Here is a 20666-nt window from a genome sequence, read left to right on the forward strand (position 1 = left end):
AATTGATAAGTGAACTGCGGTTGACTTGTGACAACCGTACTTAGACCAAGTTGTCCTGCAGGCATCTGAACCGAAGTCTGAATTATGGGTCTAGACTGAGGTAAAGATGCTTGAGGAGTTGATGTAGGAACAGTAGAAACTGGAGCTATCGATACTCCAGAACTAGGTGGGGTAGATTGCATAGAAGTTGTAGTAGTTGTAGCAGTCGTTTGAGGCAGAGTTCGAGGCGAACTAGGCCCAGACTGATGAGCTACACCAGGTGCAGAAGTTTGAATAGTAGACTGGACGGGTTGCTGGGTTGAACCAGAAACCAAAGGTTGTCGAGATTGAGATGACAACTGCACATTAGGTTGCAAAACCTGTTGAGATTGAAATGATCTCACACCATGTTCATTCCGGGGTAAGGACCCATAGAAGGTTGAGCATATTGAGGACCATAATCGGCTTGAGCATAGGGTTAATAATTCAAAGGTACATTTCCAGCTCCTTGAACAAATGATTGACCTGAAGGTGGTTGGAAACCTTGGGTTGGGTACTAACCTTGAGGTTGATATCCTTGAGGCACGTACTGAAACTGGGGTTGACCTTGAGGTATATATTGAGTCTGGGGTTGACCTTGAGGAATGTAATGTCCTTGAGATTTCCCCCCAGGCGATAACTAACTACCTTGAGGTTGCGGATTTGGAATAGTACCAGACATCATAAGAATTTCTTCTACGCTCAATGGTTTAGTTCCGTTATTACCAGGTGATAACCCATGTTACATGGGTTGAGGAGATGCTCCTGAAAAAGTACCAGTAAGTTACTGATACCCAGAAGGAACAGAAGGACTGCCATATAAAAATGTTTCCGGAGATTGGGAGAACATGGATGACTGTCTCAACATACTCAAAGGAGGATAATAACCTCTAGGTGTTGGATGAAAAGGAATTCGAGGTGGTGAAAAACTAATACCCGGATTTTCTAAGAATTTGGTCAATGAGAGGTACCAAGCGTCCCTCCTAGGTGGACTGTAGAAAATTGATTCACGCTCCCTAAATTCTAAAGTTGGTTGATTTTCAGGGAGACTTATATATTCTTCTGGACTAACAAGTTCTTCAATAGAAATGAGTCCAGAGGGAAGATCTTAGGTAATGATCCTTCCTACCCTAGGTGAACCAGGACCACTAGAAGTTGGAGAAGAAAATCTTGAAGATGGAGTAGTAGCAGGTTCAGTTTCAGGCTTAGAAATTTCAGGTTCTTCAGCTAATTCACTAGTAGAAGAAACACTACCAGTAACTTCGAAAAATGAAATTGGTTCAGAAATATACTCTGTTGCTTGAACTTGATAATCAGGATGAATAATTAAAGGAATCTCTCCAGCTTCTGGTGACCCAACTCTACTATCACTAGGAGTTACAAGAGCTCGTATCCCTTCAAGCTGGCTTGGTGAATATTCGGGAGGTTGCCCTCGAAGTCTATGGGATTGTCTCGGTAATTCAGCCACGATTAAAAAAATTTAATTACTTCACACGCAAACAAAGAAAATCTCAATAAAACCACCTAAATTCTCTAAAGAACCAAATAATTTGAATCACACACCTAAAAAATCTAGGAGTTCAAACCACACACGAACAGTAACTTTCCGTACCAAAAACACTAGTTGGTGATGAAATCCAACGTCATAGAATTCGATACAGAAAGGGCAGTTGGAACAGTTACCCTGACAACCTGCTTAATGAAATAGACTAGCACAAGTTTCTTCACTAAACCGTCTCGAGTGAAGAGAACCCCCCCAGAGAGTCCAAGTGATCTAGTCGATGTCTGCTCCAGGTACAGTGGGATCTTCCCTCCACCGTCACCTTAGTAAAGAATCCTATAGATTATGGTCACTATGGTTACCAACAAAAACAAATATACCTGGGGGAAAAGTCTACGGTCCGATACACACGCAAGGGAAGAGTAACAAAGCTCAATCCCCTTGAAGGCTCCTTGACATAATCCAAGGTTTACCAACAAGTGACCCCAGGCTCCTCGACAATGGTCAATCTGAGGTTTACCGTTTTTAATACGTGTATATCTGCTATCGTTCCCAATGAGGAAGGATTGATTACCCCACTGGTTCAGATATGATCTCGTGCTTGACTCCTTTAAGAGGAGCTTCCTTGAGCATAGATGTAACAATTGGAATTTATCTCCTACCACAAGATATAGCTACTTGTTTGTTTTAACTATCTTGGAGAGTTAATTACTCCCTACTCCAAGATACTAGCCTAAGTTATGTTGGTGATAAGAGCCCTAGAAATAAAAAGATTGCTAGATCAATTTTACTTTAAGCGTTATTTTTATAGGTTGTTTCTTAAGTCAAAGGGTATGGAGATGAAACTTTATGGTGTGAAGACTCGACTCCAAAACACTAAAAATGCACCTAAGATGATAAAAAATTCTTTTTCTTCAACGAATTTCTAGCTAAAGAAAGAGTTGAGAATGCATTTCTTTGAAAAACAAATCTTTCTTCAACATATAAATGAAAAGAAAATCTTTTTTTTCTTTTTCAATAAACTCAAAAACGAGACTACTAATTATGCTCACGAAAAAAATCCTTTTCTTTTTCAACACTCAAAAATACAAAAAACAATTTCTTTCAAAAGAGATTCTAAAATTTCTAGAAAACACTCAAAACTATAAAAAACTATGCTTGAGATCTAAAAATTTCTAAAAACCTAGTTGAAGTAAAAGCTTACAAAATTTCTTTTTGAGGACGTTTTACATAGTTATTCAGCAAACTAAGGACTAATTCGTTCAGAATAACAAATTAATCAAAAAACACCCAGCTATGTTTTCTTTTTTAAAAATTAAATTCAAAACTTTCTGACAAGTTCATTCAAAGCTTTGCAAAGAGAAAATAAGATCTATTCCTCACCAAAGGCAGATTTCACAAATCGGTCAGACTCATCAAGAAGACCAAAAAGACCAGAGTAATCTGAGGTTTCTTAGGCTTCTAATCTCTAAGTTACTACAAAGACCAAGCGAAAATCAAACCAGGCACGCAAAACTTATAGAAAATCACCTAAAACCAAAATGCCAATGGAATTCACTTACAAGAATTTTCTGACAAGACATATGTAGATCTGGGCAGAGGCTAAAAAACGTAAACAAATCCTAAGCTTAGCTGGATGAAAAGATTGTAGGTTTTTCAAAAATTTGACAGGGTTCACAGGCCTCCGGTATAACCAGATGCGGTACCGCTCTGCGTAGTAAAGCAACAGTGTGGGGATGCCCGCGCTGTGTTACAAACAGAACGTGCGGTCCTCTTTCAAAAACGTGAAAAAACAAAAAACAATTCAAAATCTAAAAAACTACCCAATCCCACACACATCAAGCAAAAACCAAAAACAGAGAAAAAGTTTCTCAAGTCAAAGTAAAAGTAAAGGAAAAAACCAAAATTCAAGTCCCCGGCAGAGTCGCTATTTTGTCGGCCGGATAAATCGTTCTTGTGGACAAGACCGATCTCCCTAGTATCTACAGATATCTAGCGACAAGCAGAACAAGAAAATCTACCTTTATCTAAATATATTGTGATTTATAAATAAAAACTAAGAGCTGTTTTAGATCCTACCTTAAGTCCAACGCTAGTTTGTGGCAGCCACACTTCGACCGTCCGAACAAGTTTCCTTTTGAGAACCTGCAAACACAAACAAGCACACATCAAATAACATCAGCATAGCTAATATAATAAATCATATTCATCATGGTGATCAAGGAATCCATGAAATAAACCATAAAACACAGCTTATTGAGAAAAATAAACTTGATTGTATTAACTTTAAGAATAGAAGAACTTTACAACCTTGGTGCCTTGATGTTGTACAAGCTCCTCCCAGGGTCCAAGCAAGACTATCCTCTACTTTGACAAGCCTCACACTCTTCCCAATGAGATCAAAAAGGTATGTAATCTCTCCTCTCAAGCTCAATTAGGAAGTCTAAATTCCAACAGCATTTACCCTCAAAAATATTCAGCTTTCAACCTCCCCAGTAACCAGCCCAATGCCTCATTTTATAGTGCAGAGGAAGGAAGTTACAGGTCCACCTATGAAGGGATAGATTCCTCCTTAAAAGGGATAAGCTCCTCAAATCAAAGGGTTAACTCCTTTAGTTATGGGATGCATGAACCTCAAAGGAGCGAACTTGCCACCTCAAGATTCCCTCTAGAAGCTTCCAGAAATAACCCAAAGTGAGTTTTTAAGAATGTACTTGTGCCATTTTGACTTTTATAGGGGTCCGCACCGATTACACAGAAATATAGTGGGCAGGTCCGCAGGGGACATGACCAGGGAGTGTGGGACCGCAGGTAATGCTAAGACAAAGTGTGGAACTAGAGTTTTAGAGATTTTTAAGGTCTTTCTCTCATTTTTCAAGGCTTGACATGAAGAGCTAAGGTTTAAGATTTGCAAAGGAGGAAAGTATGAGTGGTGATAGACTCACACTAATTGCAGAATGTCATGGTGACAATATTTTGTGCAACAGCATCCACGACAAGTGCTACGAGTATGCAAACTCCAGTATCTATACAAGGAGGAGGAACCATTTCTATACCTTCCGTTACTCCTAACACTGCTACATTTGGTTCTACTTCCATTCCATCTTCGAGTGGAGTTTCTTAAGCTGTTGCCTCTGGCATTGGATTTTAGGGGTGGTCATATACCACATTCAAATCCAACTTTGGGACCAATTCCTTTTTCCTTTACAGGTCAAAGTTATAATCCATTTCAAAGTTCGACAAACCCTGTGGTTAGTGGGTTAGGAGTCGAGAATCAATCTTATTTCGGCCAACAAGGGAACATTATGTATTCTTCTATCAGTTCTTTCTAGAACTTTTCTCCCTATGCTAATGCATGGAACCCTTACCAAGGGCTCTCTACTCCTTTTAACACTTCTCTAGGGGGAAACTTTACTAGTTACGGAGGTTTTTCGGTAGGATTTGGTCAAACTCCGATTTTTTCTGGACCATAAGGAGCTCCTTATGGTTTAGTTAGCTCTATGAGTTACTTCAGGCAACTTGGTGCCTTCACAAATCTAGGCCATGCTTTTCAGAACATTGGGAGTTCTGCCCACACTAGGTGGAATCCTCAGGGTCTGCCATGACTCCCTTTTCTGACAACGTTAAACTTTTCAGATCTCTCTAAATTGACTAATGATTTGATTAGGTATAACTCGGTTTTGCCTCTGGTCCCAACCAAACTTCCCTCAGATATACCAAAATTCGAGGGGAAGGCTGGTGAAGATCCAGGTGACCACGTAACCACTTTCCACTTATGGTGTTCATCCAACTCCCTAATAGATGATTCAATCAGGTAGAGATTATTTCAACGTACCCTAACTGGAAATGCGGTTAAGTGGTACATAGAACTGCCAAGGGGCACCTTCACTTCTTTCGGTGATTTTGCTACTATCTTTTTGAACCATTTTCAATTGCTTGTCCTATATGATGTTGGAACCTACCTTCTGGATAATTTCCAACTGGATCAGGCAACTCACATTTTAGATCATATCCAGGAATGAAGGAGAAGGAAGAGGCTCATTAAAGTTGATATTCCACAAGAATTCCTTCTTGAATGGTTTCTTAAATCGTTACAGCCTGAGATCTCTAAGGACATGCCTCTCTTTGGTGTTTTCACCGAAGAGCAGGCTATTTTAAGATCCCAGTAGTTGGAACTTATATATTCTCAGTACGGGTTTCTTCAAAAAATTATATCTGACACTCCTAGATCCAAGGTGGATATAGCCAAACCGCAGCCAGGTCCCCATGCCGATAGGCTAGTCAGATCAATTGATGCCAACACGACTAACCTGCAAAATCAATTGCAACAATTGTCTTTACAAACTACTTCTATGCGGGCATCGTTGTCTGTATCTACACCTTCCCAACCAACGTCTATAAATATTGTCCAAACTTATAACCCCAAAGGAAACCAACAATCTGATGGGAAGAAGAAAGGATGAGGTAGGAAAAAGAGCTAGGATGGGAAGGGTAATGCAAACAAACCCAACAATAATGTCGGAGGGGGGAGGAAAGAGTTCAAGAAAAAAGTAAAATTTCCATGCAATTTATGCAATGGGGATCAGTTTACTCATCTCTTCCCTAAGATCCAAGATTCTCAATGCTTGTTAGTGTAGCAGGGGTCCTCTAGCTCCCAGGCTGTCCTCATTAACCCTTTTTCCCAAGGGCAGCAGTTACTTGATGGTGCAAACTCTAATGTTGGTACCCCCACAGGGGGCAACCAGGAAGGGGATAATTTGTCAAATTTCTACATGATGAGTTCACATATTGACTTCACTACACGATCACTACACAATCACGTGATTACGGTGAATCAAAATCATCAAAGGCTAAGTCTTCTTCTGGTGCCTCAACGTCGCTCCATATTGAGAGGCCCTCTGTTGATTCTATACCTCGGATGCCAAAAGGCTCCGCAAAGTACTCAACCATTAACCCTAATGATAGGGCAGCCCAAAATTACTCAATTGTAGAATATCTGGCTCAGAGTCCTTGTGCTATGTCAGTGTTGGAGGTACTCTAGTCATGTCCTGCTCAAAGGAGTGCATTACTCTCGGAAACCGGAGTAGTAGATCCAAAAAAAATTCTTGTGCTCACTTTTGATATGTCAAACGTCAAAAAGAGACTCCCCCATCATATGGATTTTCAAATAAAGTCTACATATCGAAAGACCAACACCTTTCGAACCATTATTGATGAGGGAGCTTCCACATGTGTGATGTCCATGTCATGTTGGAAGGCTATTGGATCGCCTCAAGCTATTCCTTCGTTGACTCTATTGGCGGAATTTAATGGACATTCTCATAGGCCGCACGGGATTATTCCAGCCTTTCCCATCTGTGTTGGGGGAAAGGTGGTAAATATTGAGGTAGAAATAGTCGATGTGAATATGGATTACAACCTCCTCTTAGGCAGGAATTGGATTTACAAGATGCATGCCATAGTTTCATCATTATTTCACATCCTTTGTTTTCCTCATGACGGGAGGATTGTAAAAGTTGATCAGATGGACTATTCTCCGGGTGACTCCCACGCATCTTCTAATTCTACTATTCCATTAGTGGACAATCCCAGGCAACCTATAGAGAATTTAGGAGTTGGGATGTACTCTTCTTTAATGGGTATTTTTTATCTTCCTACTCCTTCAGCTAGAATCAATGCTATTTCATCCTCCAAGGGACCTTCTCGAAGAGAGTTCTTTCGAAATCATTATACCCTTTGCCTTTACCTTCGTCTAACACCACATTAGATGGAGGGAAAGTAGGTGGAATGGCATGTCTTATGTTTGCAGCAGAAATTTCTTATCAGTCTATTGTTAATTATGTAGACTTCCATCCTATTCCTTTCTCACCATAGGAGTTAGATGGAGATGTGGCTCCTGCCTGGACCCTCGATTCAACTTCGGCTCAGGATTTCTTAGATACAGTCTTACCATATGAGGAATCAATCCTAGAAGTAATGATGGGTGTTGATAGACCATGGGATGATCTACATCATTGTTCATATTTTCTCCCTCATTTGTAAGAAATTGAGTAAAGTTTGTCCAGTCCTTCTAGTAGTGATGTTCATACAGTGTTAAACCCTTTTGCCCCAGCATAGTTTTCTGCTAAAGATAACATGTTTGTTATCTCACAAACTATATGAGTGAACATCTCTAGGAATCCTAACAAAATAAAAAATTTCTTCATTGTAGCTTACTGTTCCCTTGAAGAAATTCAAACTTATACCGATCTCTTCAAAGGGTTTCATGATGTGTTCACTTGGTCTTATAAGGAAATGCCTGGAATAGATCCATCTATTGTCCAGCATGAGATCAAGACATATGAAAATGCTAAACCTATTCGTCAAAAACTTCGATTGGTTAATCCTAGAAAAGTAGCAGGTATCAAAGTTGAAGTCGAAAAGTTGCTAAAGGCAAGTTTCATATACCTCATTCCTCTAACTAAGTGGGTCTCTAATCCAGTCCCCGTAGACAAAATGCAAGGAACGATTCGAGTATGTATTGACTTTAGGGACCTAAATAAGGCTTGTACGAAAGACAATTACCCCATGCCCTTTATTGATCAAATTATTGATGAATGTGCGGGTAATGAAATTTTTTCGTTCATGGATGGATTATCTAGTTACAATCAAATTACTATGCATCCAAAAGATCAGCACAAGGCAGCCTTTATTTATCCTTAGGGTACATTTGCGTACAAAAAAATGCCTTTTGGCCTCAAAAATGATGGAGCCACTTTTCAGCGGGCCATGTCTTATTCTTTTCACGACATCAAGCATGTTATCGAAGCATATCTAGATGATTTAGTTGCTCATTCTCGAAAGAGAATTGGTCATCCTAAGCACCTTCGGTTGATCTTTGAGCGGTGTCATTTTTATAAAATCCGGTTGAATCCGAATAAGTGTGTTTTCACAGTCACATCTAGACGGTTTTCAGGATTCATCGTGTCAACAAAAGGGATTCATGTTGATCCCTTCAAGGTTGAGGCAATACTTCAGTTGCCTCCCCCATCTTCCATATGTCAAATTCAAAGTCTCCAAGGAAAAGAAAATTTCTTGAGGATATTTATAGCCAATTATGATGAGATCACGAAAGGATTTATGCGTTTGCTTAAGAAGGGGGTCTCATTTTTATGTGATGATTTCTCGCAACGATCTTTTGATGCTTTGAAAAAAGCATTAGCCTCTGATCCATTGTTGAGTCCATATGATTATAGTAGAGATTTCCTCTTGTATCTCGTTGCTGCAGCATCAGCCATTGGTATGGTTCTAGTTCAGGAAGATGATTCCTTAAGTGAGCATGTAATCACTATATAAGTCGAGGCTTGGTAGGTCCTGAACTACGTTATTCTCCCATCAAGAAATTAGCTTTGGTATCTATCCATACTATCTAGTGGCTTCGACATTACATTCTACTATGAAAATGTTTGTTTTAGCATCCGTCAATCCGTTTCAGTTTTTTATCATTGGGCAAGTGATTAGGGGAAAATATAATAGATGGATTATCATTTTGCAAGAATTTGATCTCGAATTCATGTTAGTTAAATCTAAGAAATATTTAGTATTTGCAAAGTTGATATCAGATCTGCCTTGTGAGGAAAAATTTATTCACGAGGAAAGTTTTCCTGATGAACACTTATTTATTTATTTCTTTACAAGATCCTTGGTATGGGGATATCATTATATATCTCCAGACTTCGAAATTTCCACCAGATTTTTCCAAAGATGAGCGTAGAAAGTTGCGTCACCTCACTAAGAATTATGTTATTATAGGTGACACATTATAACATCGTGGGATTGATTCGATCCTTAGGCATTGTTTGACCTTGGAATAAGCCAAGTCAATTCTTAATGATTTCCACAATGGAGCTTGTGGCGGTCATCTATCCAGGCTTGCAACAACCCAAAAAAAATTTCGAGCGGGCTACTTTTGGCCTTCAATCTTCAAATATTGTATTGAAGCAATAAAAAGATGTCATCCTTGTTAGGTCTTGTTAGGTGTGAAGCATGATTATTTAGAGGTATTTGCTTCAACCAGATGTATACCCCAGGAAGTTTGTACACCCCTCCATGCGGGGGGTGCGAGGGGTACTTGTCCCCCCTACGAGGGTTCGGGGTGGCCGATCCCCCCCGGCTTGGGGGTCCGGGGGCTAGCGGTCCCCCGACGGGGATTTCGGGGGCAGCGCCCCTGAAGCTAAAAACAGATGTAAAATTGCCTTGTAAAAGTATAGTAATTTCTAGTCAATTTGGGCCGTTCATTAGGTGGATGATCTGATGGTAAAAATTATGTTTAGTTTAGGGTTCTTTTCCCTAGAAGAAAACCCCTCTCTTTGTATGAGGGCATTGTATTGAGGTTGTGTAATAGATGTGTATTCTCCGAGTGAGAAATAAAGAGGCGAGACTGTGAGAGAAAACAGAGGATATTACAGCAAATTTGTTGTAGGTTGTGTCTCTTCATTTTTTTGGATAATAGAAAGGAAGGACTGGCTATTCGGGGTGGACGTAGCCCAAACTAGGTGAACCACGTATATTTGTGTCTCTCTAGTTTTATGCATTTTTTGTGTTTATATTTATGCAATATTCTATGTGTTTCATTGCTCTGTAATATACAATTTTCTAATAACTAGTATCAGAGCCGAAGGTCTATTTGGCTGACAAACTCGCAGGAGAGAAGGGTTCCTGGTTCGAGTGGGATCAATGGCGGAAGATGGTAAGTTTAGGGTCGAGAAATTTAATGGCCAAAACTTCTCACTGTGGAAGATACAGATGGAAGATTATCTGTATCAGAAAGATCTGTACCTACCATTGGGCGGAAAAACAAAGATGTCGACAGTTATTATAGATGAAGAATGGAACCTTCTCGATGGAAAGGCACTCGGAACAGTACGGTTGTGCCTCGCAGCGTCGATTTCCTTTAAAATATCGAAGGAAACAACGACAGAGGGTTTGATTAAGGTGTTAGAGAAACTATATGAAAAACCCTCAATGTCAAACAAGGTACTTCTTATGAAAAGGTTATTTAATATGAAGATGTCGGAAGGTGGATCTATTGTAGACCATTTAAATGATTTTAATACTGTTACAAGTCAGTTAAGTTCTGTAGGGGTAAACTTTTATGATGAAGTTAGAGCTTTGTTATTCTTGTGCTCATTGCCAAAAAGTTGGAATGGTTTAGTGATGGCCATTAGTAACTCTGTTTCTGGATCTAGTACTTTAAAATTTGATGATGTTGTCGGTGCTATCCTTAGCGAGGAAATGCGATGGAAAAGCTCCGTTGAGACATCGGGTAATGCTTTGAGAGTAGAGTCTAGGGGAATAAAAATGGAAAGAGGGAAGAGCTCAGGATATCGTAGTAAATCAAGGAAAGGCAGATCCAAGTCCAGATCGAGGATAGTGTGCTAGAAATGCGGAAAGAAAGGACACCTAAAGAAAGATTGTAGATCTCAGAAGGGAAAAGAAGGAGATGCACAACAAGAAAACAATCATGAAGCAAATGTGACAGGTGAAGTGTTATAAGATGCTTTGATTCTTTCTTTCAAAAATATTACTGATTCTTGGGTGGTACATATAGGGGCCTCATTCCATGCCACACCTGATAAGAAATATTTTCATGACTATGTTCAAGGAGATTTTGGACAAGTCCGTTTGGATGATGATAAACCCTGTAAAATTGTTGGAATAGGTAAGGTTCTTGTAAAACAACAGAATGGAAACCAATGGCTACTAAAGGAGGTAAGGCATGTTCCATATCTCAAGGAAAATCTGATTTCAACAGGGCAGTTAGGCGGTGAAGGTTGTGTGACAATTTTCACAGATAAAGCTTGGAAGGTCACCAAAGGAGCCCTGGTAATATCAAAAGGCGAAAAGGTTGGTACATTGTATTTATGCAATGATATTTCTAACTTTGTTAATGCTTTAACTTCCAAAGGAGCAGATGCAGCATTATGGCATCATAGGCTTGGACACATGAGTGAGAAGGGGATGAAGATTCTTCACTCAAGGAATTTGTTGTCGAGTTTGAAGAATGTTGATTCGGACTTCTGTGAGAATTGCATTTATGGAAAACAGAAGAGAGTCAGATTTCTTAGAGTTGGGAAAGAAAAGAAGAGCTAAAATTAGAGCTTGTGCATACAGATGTATGGGGACCTGCTCAGGTATCATCTCTTGGTGGCTCTCGTTATTATGTTACTTTTATTGATGACGCAACTAGAAAAACTTGGATTTATTGTATTAAGAATAAATATGATGTATTTGATACTTTCAAGAAATGGAAAGCTTTGGTTGAGATTGAGACAAGAAAGAAATTCAAGTGTCTCGGATCAGACAATGAAGGTGAATATTACAGCAAAGAGTTTGATAGGTACTATTCAGAGCATGGAATTCACTGAGAGAAGATAGTTCCAAGAACACCACAAGAAAATGGTGTGTCAGAAAGGATGAATAGAACAATCATGGAGCGTGCAAGGTGCATGAGATTGCATGCAGGATTGCCTTTACAATTTTGGGTAGATGCTGTAGATACTGTTGTTTATCTAATAAACAGAGGGCCTTCAAGTTCCTTGGATGGTGGTGTTCCAGACGAAGCATGGACAGGTAAAAAGGTAAACTACTCTTTTTTAAAGCCTTTTGGTTGTGAGGCCTTTGTCCATATTAATAAAGAAAATAAAACAAAGCTTGAGGCAAAATCAAAGAAATGTACCTTTATTGGATATGGTGTTAATGATTTTGGTTATCGCTTATATGATTATGAAAATCACAAAATAATTAGGAGCAGAGATGTAATATTCAATGAAAAGGTCTTGTATAAGAGTCAATTGCATGAAAAGAATTAGGAAAAAGAAAACAAGGAATATACAGTTCTTAATGAGATCACTGAAAAAGTAAAGATTCTTGAAAATAATAATAATCAACAACCACAACAACAACAACACAACAACAACAACAACAACCACCACAACAGCAACATGCACCCCAAACACCTAAAAGTGGTGTTAGAAGATCTACCAGGATAAGTATACCCCCTGAACGATACTCTCCTTCATTATATTATTTATTGTTGATTAATTCTTGTGAACCTGAATGTTATGAATAAGCAATGCAGGTTGAAAGCAGGAAGAAGTGGGAGCTAGCCATGGAAGAAGAGATGGACTCCTTAATGCATAACCAGACTTGGGACTTAGTCAGGTTGCCTGCACAAAAAACTACATTGAAGAATAAATGGGTTTACAGGCTGAAGGAAGAAGATGGAGGAAAACAGAGGTACAAAGCTAGACTTGTGGTGAAGGGGTTTGCAAAGACGAAAGGTATTGATTTTGATGAAATATTTTCTCCTGTTGTTAAAATGACTTCAATTAGAACTATTTTAAGTCTAGTAGCAGTTGAAGATTTGCATCTTAAGCAGTTAGATGTAAATACAACCTTTCTCCATGGGGATCTGGAGGAAGAGATATATATGCAGCAGCCACAAGGATATGAGGTAAAAGGGAAGGAAAAACTAGTGTGTAGGTTGAAGAAGAGCTTGTATGGCTTAAAATAGGATCGAAGGCAGTGGTATCTAAGATTTGACAAGTTTATGTCTGAACAAGGCTATACTAGATGTCACTCTGATCATTTTGTTTATCTGAAAAAGCAAAATGATGGCAGCTATATTATATTGTTATTGTATGTAGATGACATGCTGGTTGCAGGGTCTAACATGTAGGAAATAAATGTGCTCAAAAGAAAATTGGCAAATTCATTTGCAATGAAGGATTTGGGAGCTGCAAAACAAATCCTTGGTATGAGAATAACTAGAGACAGGAAAAATCGGAAATTAACATTGTCTCAGAATGAGTACATACAAAAGGTCTTGAAAAGATTTAATATGCACAATGCAAAACCAGTTAGTACACCTTTTTCTAGCCATTTCAAACTTAGTAAGGAAATGTTCCCAAAGACCCAAGAAGACATGGATTATATGTCTAAAGTTCCATATGCATCAACAATTGGAAGCTTAATGTATGCAATGGTCTGCACAAGGCCTGATATTGCACATGTAGTGGGAGTTGTAAGCAGGTACATGAACAATCCAGGAAAGGAACATTGGATGGCAGTGAAATGGATTCTCATATACTTGAAGGGTACCACAAATCAAGCATTATGATTTGGTGGTTCAAACATTTCTCTATAGGGATATGTTGATGCAGATATGGCAGGTGACAGAGATAACAGGAGGAGCACTACAGGATATGTATTTACTGTAGGTGGAACAACTGTCAGTTGTGTTTCAAAAATCCAAAGTGTTGTTGCACTTTCAACAACAGAAGCAGAGTATGTTGCTGCTACAGAGGCTAGTAAAGAAATGATTTGGTTACAAAGGTCTATGGGTGAATTGGGTAAGAAGCATGATATTAGCACGTTATACAGTAATAGCCAAAGTGCCATTCATGTTGCATAGAACTCAGCATTTTATTCTAGTATTAAACACATACAGCTCAAGTACCATTTCATACGATCAGTGTTGGAAGATGGAGAGTTGAAGTTGGAAAAGATACACACTAGCCAGAATGTTGCACATATGCTAACAAAAGTTGTAACCAGGTAGAAACTGAGAATGTGCTTAGTTTCAATTGGTCTTCAAGGATGACGATGAAGATGAGAAACAACCAGGTCCAAAAAGGAGTCATTTTCCAGCAAATGAAGCAGTGGTGGAGTTGCTACAATCATTCTCCAAGTAGGAGATTGTTGGGTGTGGAGCATGATTATTTAGAGGTCTTTGTCTTAGCCAGATGTATACCCCAGGAAGTTTGTACACCCCTCCACACAGTGGGGTGCGGGGGGGACTTGTCCCCCCTGCGATGGTTTGTGGGGGCTAATCCCCCCCCGGCTGGGGGATTCGGGGGCCAGCAGTCCCCCGGCGGTGGTTTCGGGGGCAGTGCCCTCGAAGCTAAAAATAGATATAAAATTGCCTTGTAAAAGTATAGTAATTTCTAGTCAAGCTGGGACGTTCATTAGGCGGATGATTTGACGGTAGAACTTATGTTTAGTTTAGGGTTTTTTTCCCTAGAAGGAAACTCCTCTCTTTTTATGAGGGCATTGTATTGAGGTTAAGTAATAGATGTATATTCTCCAAGCGAGAAACAGAGAGGTGAGACTGTGAGAGAAAACAGAGGATATTACAATGGATCTGCTATAGGTTGTGTCTCTTCATTTTGTTGGATAATAGAAAGGAAGGACTGGATATTCAGGGTGGACGTAGCCCAAACTAGGTGAACCACATATATCTATGTCTCTCTGGTTTTATGCATTTTTTGTGTTTATATTTATGCAATATTCTATGTGTTCCATTGCTCTAGAATATAGAATTTTTTAACAGGTCTATACTCGAAAAATGCGCGTGCATCCAACTCCACTTTTCCATGTTATCACCGCCGGTCCTTTCACGAAGTGGGGCATTCATTTTACTACTTGTAATCCCCCTTCAGCAGGAAATCACAAGTACATCATAGTGATCATATACTACTTTACGAAGTGGGTTGAGGCCATGCCTACTTTTAAGAATGAAAGTGAAACGACGGCCTTATTTTTCTTCAATCAAGTTATTTCCCGGTTTTGTATCCCTAAAGAGATTGTCACTGATCATGGCAGTCATTTCCAAAATCAATTGATGTCTATATTGGCTCTCAAGTTGGGTTTCTAGCTGGAGCACTCATCTTCGTATTATCCTCAGGCCAATGGGCAGGTTGAAGCCGTGAACAAATACCTTAAAATCATCCTACAAAGGATGATTAACAAATCTAGATATAATTGGCACATCATGTTGTATCTAGCACTTTGGGCATACTGAACATCAGTTAAGACTACCACTAGCTTTAGTCCTTTTCAGCTAGTTTATAGGTTGGAATCTATCTTTCCTATTGAATGTGAAATTCCTTCCCTTAAACTAGTTCTTGAACTTCTTCTAGAGATTTCTAGTCTCGAGGAGTGCCTCATGCATTTGGAGCATCTTGATGAGCAACATCGAGATGTTGCCACAATAAATGAAGCCCATAAAAAAAGGGTAAAAACTCAATATGATAAAGTTGTCCGTCCTAGAAATTTTTCTAAAGGTGACCTTATCTTGGTCTACGATCAAGACAAAGACGCCTTGGGGGCAGGAAAGTTTAAGTCTATGTGGTACGGTCCCTTTATTGTCAAGTGAGTTTTGAAAAAGGGAGCTTATGAATTAATTGAATTTGAAGGAAACAAGTTGGCGGAGCCCAAAAATGGGCTCTACCTTAAGAAGTACTTTGCTTAGGCTTCGTCCAAGCACTTACTTGTTTGTATATATTGTATATTTGTACATATCCATCTATCGGTTTTAGTATGTTGATATTTTTGATCTGCTTTGGCAGGTATTGATGAATGATTCAATGTATTTAGGATTCGCCAATTGTGTGAGTAGGCATATCCAGAACCTTGCTTCCACGACTTGGGTGATTTATTATCCATCTGGCCAGTTGATGGTTTTGAGAGGTGTATGTATTATTCCTCCTTCGAATAATATTTCTAAATATACTATTGTTATTAATTTTCTATCTGAAGCGATATCTCTTGATATTGATTCGTTAGTGGTTTATTTATACTCATAATTGGTGTTATCTCAGATGAATAACATTTATCGGGTACGAGATCCCTATTTGTATTGCCAAATTTTGAGAGTACGATTCTTGCAACAATCATTTGTTTATATCACATTTGTTCACATTCCATGATCAGAAAATTCTTTAACAGATTCTATTGTTAATCATGCATTGGACTAGCATATATATCATTCATCAAATTAAAAAACATCAAAAATAATTGAAGTATCATCTGTATATATGATCATCATAAAATCGCATGTACATAGATAGAGTGTTTGTGTCCAAAATAATATACAAAAATCGGGACAAAATTCCCTACAAAATTTGGGCTTATGCCCATCATCATGTCTAATCATAAAAAGATCTGATCATCTATCTAGCTGGCTCAGGATGAGCAGCTAGAAAATAAACAACGACATTGGCCACACGCCAAAATAGTTGCACCCAGTCCCGTGGTACTCCTACCACGTGACACTGCATCTCCTTAGGTAAGTCCTCTATGGCTATCATGGGTACTTGGTGAGTTAGTCTCACCAAGTTCCTCCGAACTGCATGGAGAACTCTCTTCATCTTAGCTATAGCCCCTTTGGCATCTCTTCCATGATGCCTATGTCAGGGATATCCATCAAGTCTCATTGGCCCCATCGCAAAGGTTTAAGGATTCCATCGCAAAGTTGAGGTACACCCTGTACCCAAATCACGAGTGAGACCGGTTTATCAAGGCACTCTTGCCCCTAACTAGAACACCGCTGATGCAACAGAAAATTGGAACCCTCCAAGATGTGTTGGAGCAAGCATCCCGAATAGAGGCTATGGCTGGGTATCCTCATGAATACATGGGAGGGACACAATTGCAAGACCCGTCGATCATGGGTCTCTAGAACCAGATTGTAACATTAACGGAGAAGCTCAAGGATCTTTAGCCAGTACAACTAGCCAGACCCAATTTATGGTGCACCCACTGCATGGTGGAAGGGCACGTTGCAATAGAATGCCCTAGTTTGCGAAGGATTAATCATCCAGGGGGAGTCGCGGGATTGTTGGGGGCCCCACCGACTGTAGGAGTTGTGGCTATAAGAGCGCAAGGAGCATTCCCAGGAAGGAATACCTAAGATTTTTTTGGAATATGTAAAGTGTATGGGCACATGCCACGGGTGTGCTCAATGCTACATATATACTCCAACATCCCCAATAACAACTACCGTGAGTTTTGCGCATCTACAATGCATCACACTGATCAGTCAGAGCATTGGATGCTCTAGTAGAAAGGCTAGAAAGATCTACATTCAGAGTTAATGAGTCAAATCAGGGAGGACGAGGAGGGAGAGCTGGAGGAAGAGGGCCTGTGAGGTGTTACAACTGCGACTAGGAGGGGCATGTCGCCAGGGAATGTCTGCTCTCGAGGAGACCTTGGTGCTCACAATGCAGGATTAATACCCACGCCACAAAGAATTGTCTAGAACTCATTGCAAAGTGGGAAGAAAGGACCAAGCAAAGGGGGGCTAACCTGGTTAATGTTGAACCGCAGGCTGGTGACGGTCTTACTGCAACCAATATTAATATAGTCACCCAAGGAGGAAAGAGGACAGGGGAGGATCGTAGAAAAATGGACCCACCCTTGATTGTTAAAGAAACATCTCCACAGAAAGTATATCAGCCCGAATGCCAAAGGAAATATTATCATGAGGCAGCTAAGCTATTTGAGGAGATGACCGAGAAAAGAGACAACTAGAAACGGCAGGATCATGTGCTTGAGTGAGCTAGATGATTGAAGAATGGTTTAAACTGTTCTTGAAGATTTTTGAGGATGAAGGCATGTTGAAGGAGTTGAGGAAAAGTTTGAAAGCTTCGGTATCTATAAAAAAGGGGAAGTGGAGCAATCACTAGCAGATTTGCTAGAGAAGAACTCCAAAAGAGTTAAACAGAACAAAAGGAGAAGTTACAAAGAGTTCTGAATTAATGCACATGTTACAGGGTTCTAGATAAGGGACACAATGTTAGACTTGGGATCGGATGTAAACATCCTACCTAGAAAAACAGGGGAGGCAATGGGGAAGCCACAACCGAAATACTCGCTGATTCAACTAAGAATGGAAAATCAATACTATATACTGTCCATTGGGAGGTTGGAGAACGTGGAAATCGATGTAGCGGGGGTGAAGACGCACACTGAATTCGAGGCGATTAACATCATGGGGGATAAGGACCCATACCAGGTGCTTCTTGGGATCAATTGGGCCTACGAAAATTATGTTTTCATCGACCTAAAGAAAAAACTGATGATTTTTTAAGCAGAAGGATTAAGGGTGATCCAACCCTTGGACCCCTATCAAGGACCTAATTTCACAGAGCCAGTAGATGATAGGGATGAATCAGGAATGTTAGACCAGCTTTACACACTCACTACGGGGAAGAGGGAAGATTATATAAATCCCACGGTAGGAAGCTCCATCAGCTGGAGAAGTATCCAAAGTTCAGAGACCTGCTTGGAAGATGCATGGGATGCATGTTAGCAAGGTGCGTATGAACTAGACGTTGTGTGATAGTAACCTGAGTAAATTGGATGGGAATGGATATGGGAAACTATCCCAAATGTTATGGCCTTGAACAAGTGGACGCCTTCTTGAACATGATAGACCAGGAAATAACAGAGGATAAAAAGGTTCCCTTTCATGTTATCGCCCTCATGGAAACATCGAAAAGATGGTGGAATGTGCACCGCAATTCACTAAGAGACTGGACGAGCATCAAGCAAGCCATGAAGGAGAGATTTTCCTAGAAGGAAGGTTAGCCTTAGGATAACGCAAAGTACCAGGGGGGTTCAAGTCCTAAGAAGCACATCGCAGATTACATAACCAAGTGGAAGAGCCAGGGAATGTTGAAGGACTAATGGGTACACACATTTATACATACCCTTGGAATTGTCCCCCGAGCTTGGTATGTACAAGAGGAGTTCCATCGGTGGACGACAGATTGGGATGCTTTGGAGGTTCAATTTGTTAGCAACTTTTCATTCAGAAGTAAGGAAGCACACATGACGGACTCCAAGCAATAAAGCGGGTTCTGTTCACCCTGGAGCCATTGGTTGAGGGAGGGTCCGAATAAAATTTTATGCAATATCTGTTCAACATGTAGTCGCTAGGATATGCGACCTACGACAAGGTGGAAGCAGAGCCAGAGAAGGATGGGTTAAATGGATTGAAACACCTAAACTTTGGGGAAACGGAAGGAGAGAGGGACATCTGGGAAAGTCCCTCAACAGGAGGTGCCCACCTTCTACCATAACATCTGTGGGAGAATATTGGGACGAATAGGCCACAAAAGAGATTTTTTACCTACTACAGAAATATCAGGACCTATTCCCAGCCTTAGTAGCAGACTTGAAGGGGATAAAAGGAAATATAGGGGAAATTAAGATTGTATTAAGACCAGAGGCCCGACCGGTAAAGCACAGACTGTACAGATTAAACCCAAGGGTGAAATAGAAAGTTAAGAAAGACATCAACAAAATGTTACAAGCATGAATCATATTTCTAGTAGATGAAGTTGAATGGATAAGCTCGATAGTGATACAGAACAAGAAGGATGCAACTGAGATCAGAGTATGTCTTGATTACAGAAGCCTTAACAACGCATGTGTGCATGACCCATTCTCGATGCCCTTCAGTGATAAAGTCCTAGACAATGTGGTGGGGAACGAAGTATATTCGTTCATAGATGGATTTTCGGGGTACCACCAAATTCGAATAGCTAAGGATAAAAGAAAAACAACATTCACTACTCAGTGGGGGTCATATGCATACAGTGTGATGCCATTTGGACTAAATAATGCACCAACAATCTCCTCAAGGATTGTCATAGCTACATTCTGAGACTATATTCACAAATTTCTAGAGGTGTACATGGATGACTGGACAATGTATATTTTGTTAAAACAACACACCATCTCATTAAGAGTAATGTTTAAAAGGTGCAGAAAACTACGGATTTATTTAAATCTCAAGAAATGTATCTTCGCAGTCCCATTTGGAACACTACTAGGCCATATCATCTGCAAGGATGGAGTACGTGTAGACCCAATGAAGGTTGTGGTAATCATTCACATGGAACCATCGTGCAACATAAAACAACTAAGATCAACTCTAGGTCACATGGGGTACTACCGATGATTCATCAGGAACTACACATCAATCACAACCCCACTAGAAATGTTGCTAAATAAAATGGAGGAGTTTGTTTGGAATGAGGATTTTCAGACAGCTCTGAATAAGTTAAAGGAAAGACTGGTAAGCGCACTGATACTCGTATATCCCGATTGGAACAAAATATTCCATGTGCACAGCGACGTGTCGGAGTGGTCTTAGCACATCTAGGGGAGAATAATATGGACCACCCTGTGTACTATGCTAGCAGAAAGTTGTCAACTATGGAGAGGAACTACACAACAACTGAGAGAGAAGCCCTGGCAATGGTTATTCTCTCCAAAAGTTTAGGCATTATTTATTAGGCGCACCATTCAAATTCTT

This window comes from Pinus tabuliformis, chromosome Q (genome assembly GCF_031772625.1).
Source record: "Pinus tabuliformis cultivar Carrire ecotype Pingquan chromosome Q, CPIR1, whole genome shotgun sequence".
NCBI lineage: Eukaryota > Viridiplantae > Streptophyta > Pinopsida > Pinales > Pinaceae > Pinus > Pinus tabuliformis.